This window comes from Leptinotarsa decemlineata, unplaced genomic scaffold, assembly GCF_025532065.1.
Source record: "Leptinotarsa decemlineata unplaced genomic scaffold, Ldec_3_MD MMD2_tig00026345_RagTag_RagTag, whole genome shotgun sequence".
Lineage (NCBI taxonomy): Eukaryota > Metazoa > Arthropoda > Insecta > Coleoptera > Chrysomelidae > Leptinotarsa > Leptinotarsa decemlineata.
This window is the reverse complement of record NW_027412696.1, coordinates 2,240,451-2,264,627: the sequence shown is the minus strand read 5'-3', so window position 1 is coordinate 2,264,627 and position 24,177 is coordinate 2,240,451. Positions and strand designations below refer to the sequence as shown.

General features: G+C 33.4%; 2 long non-coding RNA genes across 2 annotated transcripts in view; one reads left to right on the top strand and one right to left on the bottom strand.

Moving 5' to 3' along the window:
- Positions 1-112: 112 nt before the first annotated feature.
- The window catches only part of LOC141486071 (uncharacterized), a 353,419-nt gene continuing 329,354 nt past the window's right edge, over positions 113-24,177 (bottom strand). The window contains exon 4 of the long non-coding RNA XR_012467630.1: positions 113-2,814. This is a non-coding gene — a long non-coding RNA (uncharacterized lncRNA). The remainder of the gene's footprint in view (positions 2,815-24,177) is intronic.
- Positions 5,141-5,869, top strand: LOC141486089 (uncharacterized). Its single transcript, XR_012467638.1, has 2 exons — positions 5,141-5,395; positions 5,511-5,869. It is a non-coding gene; the product is annotated as an uncharacterized lncRNA (long non-coding RNA).

Sequence of the window (24,177 nt, the reverse complement as noted above, 5' to 3'; positions counted from 1 at the left end):
AATGATAAAATCTGAATTAATTTGGACAAACACTTCCAAAATATTATTTTTTATGAACCAGACGTCACTCACATGAACAATTACCTTCAAATTTCGAGACTCATGCTCATGATTTACAGAGTCTAAGATAGAAGACATTTCCGATCATCATAATAATATTGTATTTTTTTTCAGATACGACTCAAAGGTACGACTTCCTTATCTCCATTTCATTAGAGAGGATATATGCCTCTCCACTCACAGGCGATTTTGTTGGCATTGGCGAGACGTGTGAATCTCTATATTCATGCTTCGTGCCAGTATGTGGGTATGCAACATGCCGTAAAATGCCTGCTGTAAGCAGACCCACTGTGATTCGAAATTGCATATAGATTTTGATAAGGAGCCACATTGTCTACTAGATAATTGCTCATATCCTATTCTTCTGAAAGAAAGTCGATGACATTATTCAATTTGCTTCAAATCTTTTTGTGGAGAATGATTTCGTTGAATAAATTACTCAAATACGGGGAAAATTCTTCTCTCCTTACACCCCGAACACGTCAGTTTTCCATCTCTATTCAGACTTTCCTCTCTTGTAGAGCAATTCAAGCATTGTGACAATCTCATTTGGTCAGTTTTGTGTGTATGGGGGAAAATGAATCCCAGAAAGAATCGAAAGTTACTAATGAGTGTTCACATCCCACACTCCATCGTAGATTCCAATTGACAAACAAAACTGTCCACAATCTTAGAGTTTAACATCCTCAAATATATCCGCCAAGATTTTTATATTTTTTCTCTGTCACTCAATTTTTTGTACTATCTTTGTTCAGATCGGTTTCGGTTTCTTAGTAATTCTATTAGCATTCTCATGATATCGAAGGAACTCCTATGAATCAGAGAATGAAACTTTGAATTCGCCATTTTAAGAAGACTGTATCTACTACTGTATCAGAAAAAATCCTTGATAACTTCTGCTAACGCTTCGATCGAAGCACCATCCATACTAAACATATTAATACTGATTCTATTCTGGTATGCATCCTTTTTTTTAATAATCCAGCAACCATCTCTTGGTTAATAAAAATTGGATTACACTGTTCATATAACAGGTGTTGCCAAAAGTTTCAAACCCATTAAGCCCAAGTGTTGAGTTTTGACTGAAGAATGTATCAATGATCAAATATTGTTGTAACTGCTGATGATACGTTCGCTTCTGCCGTCTTCTTCTGAGTAATAACGGATGTGACTGATCACAGATGTCCCAACATTTTACCGGCGGGATGAAAAACTCGAAACTAAGCTGCTCAAATCTGAATTGGATAGATGTATGGCGGACCTGTTGATTTTGGGAGAAAACGATAGTTCCAAAACTTGTTCATATCTCTCAGCATCTTCTGGTGGAAAATCCTGAGCAATATCACAAAAAATATAGGAGGTTTCACGAAGAATTAATCTCTCGAAATAACTGGGGTATGAAAATGATTTGAAAACAGAGAGCACTTTGAAATATAATATCGTTTAAGAATGACTAAACATTTTTTCAATAAAAAAAGGAAGTGTGCATCGGCGAATCGAATAAACGGGTGGAAATCAGGTGAAAGGAATAAATTTTGTTCAGCAAATGTTCACAAAGAGTTTATATATAACGTCGTCAAGAGATTCTATTTCTAATTTACATGTATCAAAGTTGAGTTCGAGAAGTGGTCAATATCATTTTCAATGTATACGTCATCCAGATACCAACAGTTAGGATCCGTTAGGAACAGTTAGTGCCGTGGCACTGATATATAAAAGGGCGTAGACTTGGCAAACTCTCTTTTATCTGTTGAAACATAAAATTTTTGTCAATCATGTTGGATGCTTTTTGAAAGTCCAACTTGAGAATAATTTTTGATAACGAATTTGGATGCTGATGGATATACCAAAAACAAATGAATGGGACGTGAAATGGATCCAAGGTCTTTTTTCATCCGAGAACAACCTAGTTTGACCAGTAACCGGCGATAGGAAGTACCGATAACAATGGGAAGTATTCCTCATTCTTTTATTTTGGAAGCACAAAGAGATCAACTATGAAGTATTGGACAAATCTCTAAATTAACCCTCCCAGACTACAGAGATTTGTCACAAAAGTAAGTAGTTCATCTCTAGAGTTACTGTTACTGTAACTGAGAAGGTATTATTTGTGATTTGGGCGACAGCTATCTAGTCCTCCTGCTGATCCAGTGAGGAACGCTTTCACTATTGCAGGTTGAAGATGTTCGGAAATTTGAAAGTTTGAATTGCTTATTTGATGAAGTGGACGTTCAAACGAATTTGATATCGAGTCAGCTTGAAGATGTTCAAGAATGGGTTTCGATACAATAGCATTGTTTAAATAAGAGAAAATAACATAAGAACTCAGAATATTGGTAGCAGATGTGATATCGCCCTTTCCACCTACATTCGAAATAATTTTTGTGATATTTTCTTCGAATCGTTTGCATATCGTTGGCCGGAAAAGCAGAAAATTTCTCATTCATCGTTCTGTTGTTACAAATCATCTAGGTTGTTAGAGATATTTTTCACTTCTCTTTCGAATAGTGTGAAGAGAGAACCCTGATTGCGGAAGTGATAATATTTTCCCAACTGAATAAGAAGTTTTGCATCACATATTCATCGTCACAATATTGGTAAAGCTCTTCAAAGCAGCTAATGTTTTCAATAATGATACTTTACCCTGTTCTGTTTCATTCGGGTCATTGCTGGAATTTTCAGTAGATGAGTCCTTTGATTTCTTGAATGATTCATGTTCCAGTTCATTATCCCAAGTGGAATTCATTCAAATTCCTGAAACAGGTCTGTTTACAATTCTTGCCTACTATTCAAATTTGGAAAACATAGTGATGATAGCAATTCAAAGTATAAAATTATCAAAATTCTGCTTCTTCATTCTGAATATTATATATATTTGCAAATACGGTCATTTATTTGGAAGTGAGTCACTGAAAGATGCAAGCATTTCTTTTAATTCAAAGTTTTTTCACAAGGAAAAATGTTTCAATGATTGTAATTTGTCGTAGAAAATTATTTTGCCAATAGAAAAAAGAGCTAAGAAATTATGCAGATACTTCTTTTGACGTTTTGGGAGATGAAATATGCCTCCGCCTTCAGAATTAAAAAAAAATCTAATGATGGTTGCAGTGTTTTTTTTGATTCGCTTCATTTCCAAACATATGTCATCACAATTTTCATTAATTTTCAGACTGAAGAAAGTGAAACAAATAAAATAAAATAATGTGACATTGGAATCCCTCAGTCAAAAATGATGAGAAGCGATATGATTGTGCGCTTTTTTTTAATATTCAGAAAATCTTCGAAAATAGTGTAAGATATACAAGTTTCAAAACTGTTTCAAACTGCTAAAACCTTCAAGAGAAAAAAATCAGTAGAAAAATGGTGGTGATATGAATGAATGATGAAAGTCAAAATAATTCAAACAAAAACACTGAACTACAGAAAAAAACTAATGAAATCTGTTTTTTTGTTAATCAACTGTCGCCCCCCTACGAAAGACAACTCTCAAAAGTCGAAACTTGTGCGAGCTGAGGACTAATGAGGTCTCACCTTTCAACGTGTGATTTTTAACACGGGTTGCAAGATAGGAAGTGATAATGGATCGTCCGGCCTTGCGGTTCGAACCACCGGTTTACACAGCGGTCGATCAAGTGAGTGAAGCAAACCACACACGTTAATCCACCAGGCTAACGTTCCATTCCAGCAAAAGTCACACTCACAATTCGACTTCTAAATGAGAGAAAAATGAAAGAGATATACTAATATTTACTTTTGATGAGAAAAAATTATCCAATGCTATGAAAAATGATAATATACATATTATGTAACATTGGACGAAAATAAGCTACTGTACATATTTCACAAACTACACTTAAACGATTTGATCTCCACTAACCTACTTAGTGGAGATCAAATCGTTTAAGTGTAGTTTGTGAAATTACTATGGATCTTCATCAAGTAACGGCCGAATCAATCAGAAAAAAAAAAAAAAAAAAAAAAAAAAAATACTGTACATATTTGAATACGACATATTCCAAGATGGAATATGGGATAAAAGAGACACAGAGTCTTGACAGCTGTTTTCACAAACCGTGGTTTCATGTGTTTTTGGTCAGAGAAAGTAGATAATTTGATCATTCATCAATTACTCACCAAACTCTCTTCACTCTCACTAATTCACAACTAAACTACTCAAAATTCACCAAATTTCAAAACAATATGTTTCTAAATTGGTTGTTTCGATCAGTTCATCATTTGACTATAGCCATCATTGGTAGGAATTTTTCTCTATAGGTGAATTAAGACCATCACTTGGCTGTCATTTTTCTTCTGTTGGCCTCCTTCCTTTATTCATTTTTTCCAGAAGTCATTTGCTTAGGAAGTTTCTTCTGATTCCAACAAGAAATATTTATTCCTTGTGAATTATTTCATCTCCTACCACTATAGAAAGTAAACACATCAAGTAGAAAACTCATACTTCCAAAACTCATTGATACAGTTTATTGTATGATTTTCACTATAAAGGGTTTTACAAAAACCGTGACACGTGTTGTTACGTGTTAATTTACCTGTTTTATGATTTTCGTTAAAATCCTAGAAAAAAATATATATACAACTTCGATGTTTACTTAGTTATTGTCATGACATTTTTGAAATAGTGCTTCCATGAAATCGGTTGAATTCTAGATTTCTATACCCTGAAAATAATACGCTCTGTACATTCAATTTCATCTATTTATCATTCAATCACTTACCATCAATCAGTTCTTGTTTGAAATTGCCTTGTAGTAATTGGTGCTTCGAATATTCTCTGAGATTCATGTGAAATACAAATACGAGAAATAAATAACCTAACATTCTAATATTTAGTTCTTCAAAATATACCCTTACATCACTGTTGAGTTATATTGGCAATCTGTGCCACTTATTCATATTTCATATCATTGAAATGTTTGATTAGAAGGGTTCACATGTGACGTCATTGGAGATTTTTTTAGCTCGAACAGACCGTCTGTGACATCAATAACCATGACGACCAGACAACCGCAAAAATTAACCCATTTCATGGGATTGCGAAATAAAACTGACTAGATGACAAGTTGACATACCTTTGAAAGGAGGATATCCTTTCCTTTTTTTTATCATCACGGTACATGGCTAGAGCTGAATTCGAGAATTGTGCTCACATCTTGGATGGATTTGCCTTATACGTATTAGGAGGTGAGTTTAAGACTTTTCTTATTCTTGAGAAAAGAAAGAAATACCCACATCAGTTTTTTGGATTTAAATTATTCTATCTTCCTAATCAAGCCATAATCGTTCAACCCCACTTCAGGCCCTCCACTATATACAGGTACGTCTTCCACTAGCTTGTCATCTATCGATTGAGAGGTATCTTAGTAGGCACCTCTTTCCAATAAAACTAGAATTTGGCACATAATTGTTCGTATAATCTTACTTTGTTTCAGGCCTCTTCATTTTTGCCTCTTCCGCTTCATGTTCCTCTCTCTTCGTTATACGCTCCCCTGGTTAGATCTTCATGATTCGCTTTATCGCTACCTTTGTTATGATACTACAAGAAGTCTCTAGTAACTAAAAGATCATTGATTACAACTATACCACTTACCACAGAATCTCAAGATCATTTATGAACACACCAGGTCTCTACAGGATTTCGAACGAAGAGAATATCCATTGGAGAAAGATATACGCTGGCAACACCTTGATCAGGCGAGCTCTTTCCATTATTTCTATTGCTTGACTTATTATAATATCACACCTCTTGTTGCTTGTCAATCACTTTGTTTATTGGTTACATTTGAATGCTACTAGCTAGGGGTATCAAATGATCATCTTGCGGATAGATTGATTCAATGTTAAGTCTATACAGTGCGGTCCATATGTATTGAATAAATTCATTTTTAGCGTTATTATGTACTATGTGAAAAAAACCTGAAATAGGTCGATTTGTATTCTTAAATTGACAATTTACAGTATGAAAATATTATCCCCCTCCAGCCCCCCTTCTGAATTATAAGCACCCCTTCGAAAATTTTAAATAGCAAAGGGAGTCGTGTGGCACCTCGTTGGAAAGGGATTTTAGTCCTCTGTTCAGCAATATAAAGTTTTTTAAGTTTGGTGCGATCATAACTGTGAAAATTGATTTTTACAATCAAATTAAATGTTCAGAATGACCACCATTATTCACTTCTTGACAATCACCTGATCTATGAAACAGTCCATCCCTGTAACACGCTCCTTACTAACCTTGAATCCTGGAAAAATTTTTCGAAGATACTAAAATATTAGACAAAAAGCCGAATAAACAATTGATATGAATCTAGTAGGCTGCTGTCATTTAGGTATTTAAAGTCACTAAAAGACGTCAGTATAATATTTGTATTAACTTTAATTATCGCTCATTTGTCCGAGAGTCGAAGAATAAACATTTTAATTATGATTGGTTGTGGTAATAAAACAAGTACTCAAAAGGAGGTTTGTGAAATTTTTAATAATAAATACCTTGGTCAACACGTGTCGCAGTCTACAGTTAGCAAAATTGAAAAAAAGTTTCGTGAAACTGGACATGTAAAAAATATTGGAAAACCAGGTAGAAATGTTTAATTTACTAATGAAAAAAAGTTAGATGTACTTCTGGAGATTGAGGAAAATCCGCATAAGACAACTCGAGAATTTGCCGCCGACAATGATGTAAGTGAATCATCTATTTTGAGAGTTTTGCATAAAGAAAAATACCACCCTTACAAAGTTCAGTTGGTTCAGGAGTTAAATGAAGATGATCCTGAGAGAAGGCAAGAATTCTGTGAATTGATGATGGACAGAATGAACGCAGATTCGCAGTTCATAAACAATATAGTGTTTTCTGATGAAGCAACGTTTCATTTAAACGGAACAGGTAACAGACAGAACTGTAGATATTGGAGCAGAGAAAATCCTCACTGGATGTGTGCGACTCACACTCAATATCCTGAAAAAGTTAACGTTTGTGCTGGTATCATTAACAATGATTATTTTTTCGAGGGCACTGTTAATGGTGAGGTTTATCTAGATTTTTTGATTAACTTTTCAGGGCCCACATAATAAATACATGTTCCTGATGGTCATGATCCAAATGAGATGAATCGATCTATTTACTACCAACAAGACGGTGCTCCACCGCATTTTGCATTTTGCACGTACAGATAGAAATTATTTAAATCAGGTGTTTTCCCAATAGGTGGATTGGAAGACGTGGAACGATTGAATGGCCGGCTTGATCCCCCGATTTGACTCCTCTCGATTACTTCTCATGGGATTTTTTGAAATCTGAAGTATATTTTTAATATACCAAACAATATTGCTGAATAAAAAGTAAGGATAACGGAAGAAATTAACAAAATAACTCCCGAGGTTATACAAAATGTTGTACAAAAATTCCAAAATCGCCTCGAATATTGTCAAGAAGTTGATGGTGGTCATTTTCAACATTAAATTTAATTGTAAAGTACATTGAAAAATATATTCTAAATATTATGTAGCATTATTATCTTCATTCTACGTAAAGTTTTGTGATACCTCGAGACATTATCAAAATTTTACACCCTAAAAATCAATTTTCTCAGTCATGATTGCACCAAACTCAAGAAACTTCATATTGCTGAACAGAAGACCAAAATCCTTTTCCAACAAGGTGCGACACGACCCCCTTTGCTATTTGAAATTTTCGAGGGGATGCTTATAATTCAGAAGGAGTGCTGGAGGGGGATAATATTTTCATACTGTAAATTGTCAATTTTAGAATAAAAATCGACCTGTTTCTGGTTTTCTTCACATAATATATAATGACGCTAAACATGAATTTATTCCATACGTATGGACCGCACTGTATGTAGTTGAGTCTTCTTGCAACATGCACAACGAATAAATGCACTTCCTATTATTTCCACGACCCACTATCGAAAGTAGCTAACCACATTATTTTCATTAGTAAGAAAACCATTATAACCTCCAAACGTTGCTCGTTTCAGTAAGAGGCGTTTACAGGTTATAGTGTTTCTCTATACAAGCGCTTGAGAAAGCTAGTGTATAGCGAAACACGTTTCGCGGTTTTTTTAAAACCCTTTATAGTGAAAAACATACAATGAACTGTATCGATGAGTTTAAGTATAGATTTTTATCAAATATCGGCCCGTTCAATAACTCATACTTTCTTCATAGGAAGGAAACTACTTTTCCTTTCCCTCATTTCGAGTATGTTTTAAATAATGAAACTGGTGAATTCTTCATATTCAAATTGTTTTCATAATTTCTAGAACATCTTGTATATCCTTTATTCTGGTGGAAGTCTAACAGGAATGTTACTTAAATGTTAGTTAGGTCGAGGTGTTAAAAATAATATTTTGGTGTTGGTTACCTATATTCTTCAGTTATTTCAAACAAGAAAAAAGAAGATTTTTCAGTTGAAAAATTGGGTCATCTTGCATCTTACCAAGAGAGGAATCGGGAGAGAAGTACTATAAAAATTCAAGAAATAAAAATCATATTTTCAATATTTTTGTTGGATGTCATATTAGATCCAACAAAAATTTGATTATTTCTTCACCGAATTTGAAATATTTCCATAGAACGGAATGATGTAATGAAATCCGTTTGGCGTTCAACTTTAACCTCCACAGCCTATAAACTTTGAACTTCTACAGCTAATGAAATATTCAAAAGTTATCTAGATGACTGAAATAGTCACTTATAGTACCAAAACAACAAACACTTCGGCAAGTTTTCGATATGCAGTGGGTGTCACATCCAGCTTCTATCGTTTGAGATGAAGCAGAGAAATTATCGAGGAACGTTGCTTGTGAAGTTTCAGATAACGTGACAAAAGACTTCTTCTGAGATCTCCAATATACAGGGTGTCGAGCAGAAGTTTGGCTTATCGAAGTTATCTTTTTTCAATCTAATGAGGCATAGGGACTTTCATATTCAAATACTGTTACGAAAGTACTTTTAGGAAATATAAAATCATATGAGTATGTATCAAGAAGTTTAGAAGTTTGCCAGAGATAACGCCAAAAATTCAATATATTCAATTATATTTTCAATTAAAACTCCCCTCTTCCTTCCGAAACTGAATGAAACAAAAATCAACAGTTTTTCTTTCCCTGATTCTTCAAACAAAGCAATCAATATATCATTTTATATGTGATTTCTTGTTGAAAAGGTCGTTTGTAGAAAATGGGGTCGAATAGGTGAGTACGTAGGGTTCCAAAGTCATATAAAAAATAACTTCAGGAGATTATTTTCACCATCGAACTCTTCTTGCAGAAACTTTGAGAATGAAATTCCATATTGAAATGAATTCAACATAATGAATCAATAAATGTAGCCATGACTACATGGTAGGAGATCGTAATGAAAATTGAAAAATGAAACTTCCTATGTTTTTACACCACTTGTATTTGTAAGTTATGTTATTGCAGTTTCGTCCTATGAGAATATTTTCAAACGAATACAATAATTGTATTCGTATTTGTTCGAAAATGTTCCCATGGGATGAAACTGCAATAACGTTACATGTACAAATTATATGAGAACATAGAAAGTTTTATTTTCCAATTTTTAAAATTCGACATGAATTAGTAGGTTCTCAGGTAATCGATTTTTTCGATTAGTAGGTTCTCAGGTAATCGATTTTTTCAGGAATATGAAAGAAAACTTTCAAAATGACAGTGACATAAGTGAAAACTGTTGTAGCAATCAAAAAATTAAATAAAAATCAATGTTTAACCTCGTGAAAAAATATATCTAGAAATGGATTTATATGGTTAAGTAGGTTGATTGAGGATTCGAGAGCATCAAAACCCTTCCAGATCAGGTTTCCTATGAAGTCACATAGCAGAACACATAATAAAACATAACGTTCCATTAAAAAAAACTCATCAGTCAGTGGGCTATGCTTGAAGACTGGCAGTAAAAAATTTGAAGAAATGAACTTTGAAGCCAGTCTCGAATATACCTACACAGTAGGTTGAATGAACTGACGTCTATCAGAAAACAACTACTCCCCTGGCTAATACCACGAAGGGCGTCAGGCCGACAGTCGTCAAAACAGGAATCTTCAAAGAAAATTTCCTGCATATGCACTTGGCATTACAACTGAAAGAGTCGACCTTCAATTTCGGAACGGGCACACTTGCAGACCGGTTTCGGGCTCATTAGACACTCATCAGTGCAAGATAGTGGCCATCATCGACCTGAAGTCAATGATATTCCATAATTGAAAATTGGAATTTCTTTAGAGTATTTAATTCCTCTTCCTAAGTTGGAGCGAACAACCAAATTTCACTCCATCTAGTGGACGAGGTACTAACCTACAGCATATCCGTGATTTGCCCGATTCCTCTGAATAAGAAAGAAAAACTTTCTTATTAGTCAGTGGGCTATGGTTGAAGACTGGCAGTAAACAAATCTGAAGAAGCCTACTGTGTAGGTATATTCGAGACTGGCTTGAACGTTTAAAGTTCATTTTTCTATATTTGTTCACTGCGAGTCTTCAAGCATAGCACACTGACTAATAAGAAAGTTTTTCTTCCGTATTCAGATTAATATTCCATAATTTTCAATTATGGAATATCATAGACTTCAGATCGATGATGGCCACTATCGTGCATGGTTAGTGGCTAATGAGCCCGAAACCGGTCTGCAAGTGTGCCCGTTCCAAAATTGAAGGTCGACTCAGTTGCATTGCCAATATCATATGCAGGAAATTTTCTGTGAAGATTCCTGTACTGACGCCTCTCGGGTATAATTCAATGCCCTTCGTAGTATTAGCCAGGGGAGTAGTTGTTTAATTATAGGCGTCAGTCCATTCAACCTACTGTGTAGGTATATTCGAGACTGGCTTGAACGTTCGAAGTTAATTTCTTTAGAACTGAATTCTAAATTACTTTTCAATAATGGAATAACAGTCTTTCAAATAATTTTCCCGAGAAGAATAACTTTGTCAAATAAATCGTTTTTGAATTTGAATCAACTGAAAAAACAATTTGTTTAGGCCAGTCTCGATTTACCCACACTTTAGTTTAATGGACTGACACATATCATTGGCAAGTGTGCCCGTCTCTTTAATTGAAAATTGATTTCAGCAGTTGTATCGCCAACAGCATATGCAGGAAATATTTTGTGAAAATCGGATATAATCCAACGCCTTTGTGGCATTAGCCGGGGGAATAGTTGTTATCTGATAGGTGTCAGTCAGTACATTAACCTACAGTCGAGACTCTCCTGAACGAATTGTTTTTGGGTTATTCGATTTAGAGCCAGTCTACAAGTATGCCCATGCCCATGGACAGACAAAAAGATCTATTAAAGTAAGATATAAGGAACACATAGCACACTTTAAATATGGAAGACCTGAAAAATCAGCAGTCTCCCATCATATTTTGCAACAAAACCATTCCATAGACTTCAGTTCATTAGGATTAGTTAGACAAGTTGACAAAAATAGGCAACTAGATACCGATGAGAGTGTAGAAATAAGTAAACACAATAATATTATGAATAACGATGACGGACCTATACTAAAGACCATACTATATAGCTTTTTAAAATAAAATAATGTTGTTGGGTTTACTGATTACTACATAAGGACACATTGCAAAAATAAATTTGGATAGGCAATATTGTGAAATTAATTTTTTTATAGCTGAAAATTGTTTTATATAAACATATATTGTAAAATAATAGATAGGGCAAAATTGTAAAATTAATTAAGGTTGATATACCTGTATGGATGGTACGCCTGGATGGTTTACCTGTATGGGATACCTATATAGCATGAATAGGGTTGGCTCGCATTAAATTCTAATTTTTATCTTCCTCTTTGAAGATGATCACTTGGTGATCAAAACACTTGTCGAGGTGTTAAAAATAACGATTTGGTGTTGGGAGAAAACTCCAGTAATATTCATTACTACACCAAAGGTTCCAAACAGTGCATCATAAGTGGATATAGGAGGTTTATTTAGAACTGTCCATATGAGTTTTGGGCTGACTTTCGGCTGCAGTGCAATTTTACTGGTACTATTTGAAAGATCTTCTGTCTCATCGAGTATAACTTCTTCTAGTTCAGGCATTGTTACAGTTTCACAAATCTTGCATGTAGCGTTCTGAATGTTACAGCACTTCGAAATATTATGTTGAGTTATCTGTCCTGGTGAAGTATATGTGCTTGTTTCGCATTTTCATTTGCTAGTCTATAAACAAAGTGCAGGAACGCCATTTCAGCGTCAGTAAAATTATTTATGATGGAATCACTGCTAATTAACAACTCTGCCTTTCACTGATATGATAACACTATCACTGTCAGCTGGCTTCCAAAGCAGGTATTCATAATATGCAAAGTGGCTTCAATTTTTTTTTTCCAGAAAGAACCTAGATATGAAGAAAACACCATCTACGAAAAAATTGTATTCCCAGTTGATCAATCGAAAAAAAATTTCAAACTACAAGTCAGTGGCGTACTCTTTTCCTCAATATTTTTGGCGGTGGTGCCCACTGAGACTCCCTTTGACCTGATAATTTCAATCTAGTTGGGGCTAAATGAGCGCCTTATACAAATAACTGTAGCAAATTTCAACGGTTTTTTTTTTCAACTTTAACGCTCTGTATATCTGAAACGAAGCAACTCCGGTCATATATTCATATAATTTTTTTTCTCAAAGCGACCCAAAAAGTCACTCTGAAGTTTCGTATTGTAGTTGGAAAACATACTGTATAAATGGTTTGAGTTGCTTCACTCACTTCAAGGCAATTCCACGTTCGAGAGATTTCACAGTCGAATACGAGACAGACTCACAATATAAGTATATAACTATATACTGCTTCCGAATTTCCAATCATGGAAATGAAGATTAATTTCCAAAGAAGCCAATGCTGACGAACAGAACTTTGATGAAATTCCACCGTCTTTTACAAAAAGACCTCAACGCAGTTAAATTAACAAGGTATTTTCAATGAGAATGTTCAGTTCAGCAACTCACTTTGTGCAATTAAAATCGCAAATTCACGACAAAGAACTTGCCCCATTCAAAGCTAGGAAGAATTAGAGTCACTATCAGGGACGCATTCCTTGTCTAAATTAAAACTTGGCAGATTTATATGATATTCGATGAACAATGAGAGTGAATCGCAATGAATGAGTTTTAGAATTTTCATTTGTTTTCTTTTTCACAAAAAACAGATTCAGTTCATTGGATGGGATTTTCGAAAAGGCTTTTTGTGCAATAACTATGAATTCCCGGCGTTCTTTTGTTGAGAAACCCTTCAAAAGTGGTCTCTTTCAAGTAACAGTAAAAAAATTGATGTCACAAGATGTATTGCTGAAATATAATATTTCATTACTCATCGAATTTCAAAAATAAATATAAGTTTTTGGGAAATAAAGGTTTTGGCTTTCTGCTCTCCATCTTCAAACAAAAAATATGTGAATCTTCCAAATAAGAAAGGAAATAATCAATTTCTATAAAACGGTAGATATCTAGATCATGCAAAAAAGTACTTCCCTGATTGACGACTTGTTTATTATGCGGAAATTCTTATTCAATGAGGATACACTATAAAAACACACTTCTTCATTTTCCACAATAGTTTCATATTTGTTGACTAGTTTCGGTCATTACACCATTTTCAAAACTAACTAGATTACATTCAAATCTGAGTATTTATACCTACATTGCCTATACCTATCATGAATAATTTGATACCTACATTGTCTATACCTGGGATAACCGATGACCATGACAAACATTTTTTTTTTGATAAAATATAGGTTTTGGGAACTGGTTTATAGGTTCAGGAGAGGACTATTGTTTAGATCAAGTTGTTCGTTGAGGATAATAGAATTGGGATTTTTCTTGGACTTGTTTATTTCCATATATTTCAACAAATTCATCATTTTCCGTTTATCGCATGGGTGGAGAATGTTTGATTATCTTTACCTATTTTATGTTTCGAATCCGAAATGACATGTTCATGATACCATATATTAAAATTTCTACCAGTTTGGATTGTATATGTGGCAGGGAATTCACCACATTCTAGTCGATATATACCAGATCTCTTCCTTTTGTCTAATTTAGGTTTGGCTTTAAATAATCTGTTTTCTAAATTTCCGTTGGATGTCTAGGATCTTTGTAGATTGAATTTTGAAAGTTACGATTTCTGCGAAATCGTTTCGAAAGAGTAATCTGTGAATGTGTTTTTTTGGAAAATGTTAAAGTCCAATTTATCATTGTTTTTGGATATTGTCAGGATATAAAAAATTTATCTCATGGTTCTCTTTTATCTCTACGGTGAATTTGATTTTATCGTGTAGACATATCTTAATCAGAACACAGTATGTAATGGAATAGAGAGTCATTTGAAATGAGATTATTACCCCCACAATAAAAAAAAGGTTGTTTTGTGATACCGGTTTTCAAAGACAGTTGTTGCAAAAGTGTTTCAGAGATGAAAATTGTATTTCAGTAATACGATAGAACTGACCTATACTTGATAGGAATCTCTTATAACATATTCAAAATAACAACACTTCAATGCGACATTTCCACTCGAAAGTTCACAGAATCGCCACACGTGTTTGGGCGTCACAATACTGTTTAATAAATGTATGTGTTACCGTGTTAGGAATCACACGTTGAAAGGTGAGACCTCATTAGTCGTTAGCTCGCACAAGTTTCTCAACTTCTGAGAGTTGTCGTTCGTATGGGGGCGACAGCTGATTAACGAAAAAAAAAAAAGAATTTAAACAGATTTTCAAACAGATGTGTCTTGTTTCTATAGTAATTTGAATCATGAAGTCAGGTAGTGAAAGTAATAATTAACTACAATGTAGTAATAATATTCTACATTGCAATAAGGTGTCATTAAATTCTAGGATAATTCATAAAAGAAGTAATTTCTGGAGAAGTTCAGAGAAAAAACACAATTGTATGTAGAAGAAGTGTTATTTTTACGAAAATGGCGACATATATTTCTTGCAGGTAGAAACTGAAAGAAAATAAATATGATCAATTACAACAGTCAACATGTGTCTATCATACAGTGTAGATGTGCTATTTTACTCGTCAATTTCTGACGAAGTGTTACTATAAAATCAAGTGAGTTGATTATAAAATACATTCAAATTGTGAAGTGTCAGTGTACCCAACATGGACAACGAACCACCATCCAATGGAGGGGGTCCAAACAGCGAAGATCATTCATCGATTCAGCAATCGCAGTTTCCAAAATCAACCGGTCAACAATTGGAACTAAACACTGAATCTGATAGTACACATGAAAATACACAACAAAAAAGTAAGGTATTCAATTTACAAAAACCCAACGTCTATTCAGACATGGCATATGTTTTCATTGAGAAGGTCAATGACCAAAATATTGGTAAATTACATCCCATGGCCGACAAACTATCATAGTAACTTTTGAAGGTAATATTTTACCATCTCAAATATGTATTAATTTCGTCGCATGCAACGTTGAATCGTACGTACATAAAGTCACACTGTTTCAATTGTTTGAAATACGGGCATGTCTCTAAACAATGCCGAAGCACCATCACATTATGTATAAACTGCGGAAAGGAAAAAGATGAAACACATCTTTGCCGGGATCCGCAAGACAACTGTTGCATATATTGTAAGACGAATGGTCATAAATCTATATCCAGGATCTGTTCAATGTTTAAAAAACAAGAGTAAATTAAGAAAAAAATGGTCGAAGAAAATATTACTTTTTTCGAAGCAAAAACTATCAGTCGCAATACGTACGCTTACACATTAAAAACAAACAATACTCGTCAGATTTTAGATTTAAATTCAGATCAAGATTTTCCACCTCTTCACAGTGGCCAACCGAGGAGAAATTATACACCACGTATATTCATGTCTCAACCGACCACATCACAAAGACTAAATACTCAGTATACAACCACAACAAGAACACAAATTCCCAACAACACCCATTCCACTGCGGAAATAGGAAACGTGCAAAAGAAACGAAAAGCGTCATCACCTCTTACAAATGTAGATAACCCGCCTATGTTTCCATTCAGATTTGGACCAAAGAATCCCATTTCTTTACCTCCCACAGAAAATAACATAAACAATGAAAGAGAAGAATTTATAGCAGGGTTTTTATCAGTCTTGCAAAAAATACTCAGCGTAGTTGATTCATTTGAAGAACTAGCCTCATTAGATATGGAGAACATAAAAAAAATCGTGTTTACTCAATCCGGTAATCGCCACGAAAATGTCGATGATGAATTTTAAAGAGCTAAATATTCTTCAATGGAATGCACGTTCTGTAGTTTCGAATAAAAATAGTCTAATGAAGGCATTATCTCAAGCTGAAATTGACATCGCTATGATATCTGAAACTAGGTTTAAACCAAACAAGCAGTACAATTTTCATGGGTACTCGGTAATAAGGAAAGACAGATGTGATGAAAAAACTGGAGTTGCTATCCTAATAAAAAATAACATACAATTCAAGGAAATATCACAGGAAGATATTCCTGAAGAAATCCAAGTATGTGCTGTAAACATTTATGACGACATATCTAGTATAAATGTCATAGCTATTTATTGTCCACCAGATATAACAATCAAAACCCAAACCTATGAGAAGTTATTAGGAAACATTCATAATGCTACGATTATTGGAGGAGATTTTAACGCTCATCATGAATTATGGGGCTCTTACAAAAACAATAATTCTGGAAACAATATGATAAATGCGTTGAACAACACGAATGCAATACTGCTCAATGACGGATCTCCAACGAAAATATCTAGGACAGCAAATATATCAGCTGTAGACGTTACGCTTGCATTACCAGAAATCGCTGACAAAGTCACATGGACAGTAATAAATGACACTTTGGGATCGGACCATTTCCAAATACTCATGAATTTGAACATACGCAAGACCCAAACTGACGATGTTATTTTTCCAAAAACGAAGTGGAACACAAAGAGAGCAGATTGGCAAAAATATCAAAGTTTATTAGAACGATATCTCACTAACTATATACAAAATTCTCACTCAGTAAATGGTATTGAAGAAGCAGGAACATATTCGATACCGCAAAACAAACCGTTCAAAAGAAAAAGGCATCTATCTCCACCGTGGTGGGACGCAGACTGCGACAGACTAATAGAAGACAGAAAAAAAGCTTCACATGAGTACAGAAGAAACAGCACAATTGAAAATTATATGATTGTCAAAAAAGAAATGGCAAAAACAAAAAAAAACGCCTAAAAACAAAAGCGAAAATACATTGGATATCCTATTGTGAAAATTCAAATAAAAATACACTCTCCGCAAGTTTATGGCAACAAGCAAGACGAATGCATAGAATTGCTTCCACAAGCACAACCTACGATAATAGTGGCTGGATAGAACATTTTTTCGAAAGAATCACACCATGTTGGGTAAACAAGGCAACAGATTTCGAAGTGAACTCAAATATCAGCCATCGATCATCACATAGAGATATAGTATCTGCACCAATCTCCTTAAACGAACTGGATTTTGCGTTAAAACACTCAAACAAATCGTCACCTGGGCTCGATCAAATAACATATGATATGCTTTAGAATTTACCACCTACAGCTAAAAAATTTCTATTGGAAATATTTAATGATGTTTGGACTGGAAACGAAGAGATTGAAGACTGGAAGAAAAGCATTGCGGTGCCAATTCTGAAGCCAGGGAAAAACCCTAACTTACATGAATCCTACCGACCCATATCTTTATTATCATGTATATACAAAACATTCGAACGAATTATCAAACACAGATTAGAATCTTACTTGACTTGCTGCCTTCTTGGATATAAAAGGGGCTCACGATTCGGTGTGTATCCATATGATGAGACAAAAATTAATAGAAACTGCAATCCCCGAAAGAGTTGCTAATTTCATATATAAAACATTATCGCGAAGAGAAGTGTACATTAGAACAGCAAATAATTCGATTATAGGACCTCGATATGTCTCTCAGTACGCAGACGATTTTGTAGTATATAACACCGAAAAAAAATTACAAACCTGCATATTGTCTTTAAAATATTCCATCGCATCGATAATTACGAAATTCAACTTATTGGGATTTACCCTCACCCCCGAAAAAACCTATATTAAATTTTTTACCAGGCACAATTTACCAAACATGAATAACGTCACAGTTAACAATACCGATCTCCCAGTGTCTCCAACAATTAGGTACCTTGGAATTATTTTAGACAAAAAGCTCACATGGAAACCTTTCATTGAACACGTCGCAATAAAATGCCAAAAAGGAATCAACTTTTTAAAGTTAATACGAAAGACATGGTGGGGGGCTGACTCGCAGACTTGCCTGCTGTTTTACAGAGCATACATTCATTCCATCATTGACTATGGCAATACGCTATACGGATCAGCTAGCTTATCAACTCTTAAAAAATTGGACATTGTGCAAAACTCTGCCTTAAGACTCTGTCTAGATACCATGTGTTCAACACCCATCGAACTGTTACGTGTAGAAGCGTTAGAACCACCACTTGTATTAAGGAGACAATTTTTGGCAGAAAAATTCATCGTTAAATCGGAAATCAAAAATCCTGGTATCATACAAAAAGTAGCCCAATTGAACATGTGTGACCTAACCAACAAATATTGGGAGAAAAAACCATCCCCGACTCTATGTACTGCATATGGAAACATACATAATATAATGGAAAACCCGAATAAAGGTAGCATAAATGACATGAAAGACTTTCAATATGCCCTAAATTCATTCACTATCACAATCCCTGTATATAGTGATGAACCAAGTTTATACAAGTGCATCCTGAAGAGTTATATAAATAAATTTCCAGAGTACACATGCATTCATACAGACGCTTCCAAACAATGTGAAGGAACTATCTGTGCATATTATATTCCTATTGCGAATGTGAGTGGGATATTCAAACTGAACCAACTCACTTCCATATTTTCAGCAGAAGCAATTGCTATGACCAAAGCACTTGAATATATAGAACAACAGTGTATTGAAAAAACAATAATAATATCTGACTCACTGTCTGTACTATCAAAAAAATCACAACCTATCAACATACTTACATATCAACTCAACTCGCATATTCTGGAATTGAAAATTCTTATCAGCAGGCTCTATGAAGCTAATTTTGATATCAAATAATGTGTATCAAAGCTCATGCAGGCTCAATAGGCAACGAGAAAGTTGATGAACTGGCAAAGACAGGCATCAGAACAGGACAACGCCTTGAGACTGGAAGTGGCGCTGAAGAATGTCTAATCTTAGCAAAGAGTAGGTTCAAGGAAAATTGGGAAACAGCATGGAAAGAGTATTGTAAAAACTCTGATACACAGTATACCCGGTTAGTACCAAAAATCCCAGCGGAAATATGGCACAAAAAAATGAAGTACGGACGGAAAACAATTGTCACAATAACCAGACTGAAATTTGGACATGCATGTTATCCAGCTCATCTTTACAAAATAGGAATCGTTCAGTCAAACAAATGTGCCACATGTAATGTAATATCTGATATTGATCATATATTTTTTAACTGTTCTGAACATCAGGAACAAACCAAAGATTTCATGGAAACATTGTAACCTGAAGTTGTAGAGGATACTTTATGTGAATTCTATGTGTTCATGTTCCCATACCCAAAATCCTTTCTTTCCGTGGTCTACCTTTTCTGTGCAAAGTCACCCTCATCGACTCCTGGGTGTGAAAAGTAATATCCTAAACCCGTTCCCTTGTTTTCGAAAAATTGAGAGAAAAACAACGTTTAGTTGCTGGCTATTATGGACTATGCGTCCGACGGCCAAAAAAAAAATCAATTACAACTTAGCAAAATGTCAACAAACCTATGAATGGGTAGTGATGTATTCATTTTCATTTATTGTGTCACGAGATGTCAATAAAAATATCGTAGTCAGATAGACGTATTTTTATCGAGTAACATCGAGTAATATCACTGCATACGTTCATATCTCTATATTTTAAAATTCTCCATTTTATTCATTTCAATATTACATTATTTTCTAATCCTCCATTCTGAAATTCGCCCACATCGCTGCATTTTACTAATTGTTTTTGGTTCCACGTGAAAGGGACTTTTAATTGTTAAACGAAGTAGGATGTTTAATCCTAATGGAGTTCTGAGAGCTTCTCCCAGTAACTTTGTTTTTTGATTTTGATAAAAAGGGAATTTTGAGGCTCATATATGAAAGGAAAATAAAATGAATATAACCAACATGTATATTCTCTGAGGTATTTATATAAGGATGATGATAATTCCATGATAATGAATCGGCATATTTATAATGTCTAAGCAGAGTCATTTGAAATAAAAGAACTTTTTCCATGCCTATTCAAAAAGAGTTTTACACTAGAATAGAATATTTTTCAAAAAACCAAACTACTGAAATGGATGTTAGTTCGGACAGTATGAGCTTGCGAGCAATATGGTACAAGTAGTAAACATAACTATATATATATATATATATATATATATATATATATATATATATATATATATATATATATATAAACTTATTGGTACCTCACTTTCAAATATGGTGGCTAGTTGAGCTACTTGAAGGAACATATCTTAGATATATAACTGAAATTCTATCAAAATGTACCCTGATATTTTGTTGAACAACATTTTATTTCAATTTACTTTTCGAAGAAACATGTATGGAACGCCGTTTTACTTTTTATTGTCACAAATATTCATTCCTCAATTTATTCAACTAACAATTAATTTGTTTGAATTTAATTGATTCATGCATTTGTTCGACACATTGAAAACGATTGTTCGCAAAATTTGTTCTATTTTAAATGACACTTGATTTAAAATGTTACATGAATTAATTTGTTTGATAAAAAGTTGCGAACAGTTATAATACATATAGATTTATTGTTTGAAATTTTTGGAAGTAAATGTTTGTCATATATACTTTTTTTTAACTATCGAATAATTTACTACAATTTCTGTGAAACATGAATGAAATTGTTTGTTGATAATTATAGTTACATGAATTAAAACGATTGTTGATCATTTTAATTAAGCGCTAGCGTCGAGCGGATTCTTGCAGAAGCTGAATTTTTAAATCTAGCAACATGATAGTCTAGTGATAGTAACACAATATTCCTTCCGACCGCAGCGCCGAATGAAAATTATCAAAAATCAATTTAATTCAAGTATCACCTGAAAGCAACAATCAAAACAATTCATTTTCACAAAATGACAATAGAAAGTAAAACGGCGTGCCACGCCGTTTTACTTTTTATTAAAATTCCTTTGAAACGAATTATTTTGCTTGTTGAATTTCAGAGATACATGAATTAAATTGTTTGTTAATAATTTTTATTCGGCGCTGCTATCGAACGAATTATTACCGTACTATGACCAATGACATACATATTATATGCAGTTATGTAGTTCCGCAAAAATACATCTGACGTCAGCGCCGAATAAAAAATTATCCAGAAACAATTTAATTCATGTATCACTAAAATTCAACAAACAAAATAATTCATATTCTTTTCGAAGGAATATTAATAACAAGTGAATCGGCGTGGCCGCCGTTTTACTTTCTATTAGTGTTTTGGAAAGTGAATTGTTTTGATTGTTGCATTTAGATGATACATGAATTGAATTGATTGTTGATAATTTTTATTTGGCGCTGTTGTCGAACGGATTATAGTCGCACTAATTTGTATTACAGTTTTCTTGGTTGGGGATCTACAAATGTGAACACGTTGTCATTAATGTTTTTTCTAATTAGTCTATTGAATTAGAAGAAAGTTGTTATCTACTTAAATGAGATTGACATTTCGGATACATCAGTAAAGTTGTCAATACAAATAATTTATAGAAACGAGTTGAACAGAAAAGTTGTTTATGAAGGGATGCATAATAATTATAAACCTTCTGATATATCTCTTGCATGAAACGCCTAACCCCTCTTTTCACGAATGTCAGAATAAAACTGGATCATAAACGATGAAATAAAAAATATGTATATATATATATATATATATATATATATATATATATATATATATATATATATATATATATATATATATATATATATATATATAAAAATATTCAGGCGATGCGAAGTTTTATTCATTTCCTGAAGTCGCCAAGTTATTTGGTGAAACGAGCATCATGAAGAGTATTGAAGTTCTTATGATTGGAAAAAGTGCTCGTTTTCTCATTTATTCCAGTTTTACCTTTCAAAACTAACGATGTTAAGGTTGATTCTTTCACCAGTTGCAAATAGTATACACTTTCCTTCCAAAGTCACTCGCCAATAACACTTCTTGATTTTATTTCTTCAATTAAATAGTAGTTTTCATGGTTAAAAAAGAAAAAAATTAAAATTATTGTTTAATCAAAATATAACAAAAATATTTTATCTCATATCAAGGGCAGGAAGAAAGCAATCTAATTAGGGTTTCAGGTGAATTATTTTGTTTGTTGAATTTCAGTGACACATGAATTAAATTGATTATTGATAATTTTTATTCGGCGCCACGGTAGAACGGCGTTTTGTCGTACTATAAATGAACTAGCATGTTGCCATATGTAACATTTGAAGTTCTTGATGAATCCGCTCGATACCAGCGCCAAATTGAAATTATCAACAATCGTTTTAAATGTATCTTTCAAATACAACAAACTTTTAAAATCATCAAAAAATTTAATTCTTTGTCAGAAATTAGCTTTTCAAAAAGATTGATGAAATAAAATGATACTTTCTTGAGAATGTTTTGCACAAAAGTTGTAACCAAATTTTGAATTGAATGCTTTGAAGTGAATGTTGGAAATATTCAACACTTTCAATAAAATTGAAATATAACAATCCTTATTATTCATAGGAAAATATTCAGTTTGGAAAGTTAATCTGCTATATTTCCAGACAAACGAAATTCTATTCCCAAACTTACTTTTAGAAAGTGAATTTAAAGTTTCATTATAATTCAACAGTCATATAAATAACTAACATTTTATTCAAAGGTCAAAATTATATGCGGAATTGAAACGTTTGTTGAATTTACTCGAATAATACATTAGATTGATTGTTGAATAAAAATGTTTGTTCATTGCTGGGTTGAACTATATGTATATAGATTATTTTTCAGAATAATATATAGTAAATTGGCGTTCCATTTTCCAATACTCTGAAACAATATTTTTCTTGGCAATCAATAAAAGCTTCAAGTTATTTCATTAGTCTTTTTTATTCAAATAACAATTTTATTCATGTAACATTTTAAGTCAAGTGTCATTTAAAATAGAACAAATTTTGCGAACAATCGTTTTTAATGTGTGGAACAAATGCATGAATCAATTTAATTCAAACAAATAAATTGTTATTTGAATAAATTGAGGAATGAATATTTGTGACAATAAAAAGTAAAACGGCGTTCCATAAACATGACATACGAGAAACGTATATGAAGCAGAATTCCTATAATTTTGCGGCATTCATGAGTGTTGCAGAGAAGGCTTCAGTATTTTGATGAGATGAAATTACTCTAGGTTGAAGGAAGTTTTGACTTGAGGAATCTGAACAATGTTATCTAATAATGGATAAAAAATACTTTTTTATTTTTGATACAATCACGACGTTTTGGCTAGATCGCACTTACCATAACCATATTCTTGTGCTCTACTTAGTATCCTAACTTGAAACACAAAATGATCAAATAAATTACACACCTTCATAATGTAATCACATTCTACAATGAACTGCCATTTTTGATTAAACGAACTAAACTCCATGAAGTGTTGTGAAAACGGTCCAAATCTTTTCTCATTCAAAAATGTTTCTATGTTATTTATTTGTTAATTGTCTAGTTATGTGTTTTTTGACTCACCATATATACTTATTTTGTACCAAAATGGTAAAAAAAACTTATTAGATATATGAAAAAACAATTTTTCCAGTTTTGGTTCAGTAACAATTAATCTACAAAGTGATTGTTTCATGAATTATAAACGAGTTTACTCAATTAGAATTTCAATTTGATCTTACT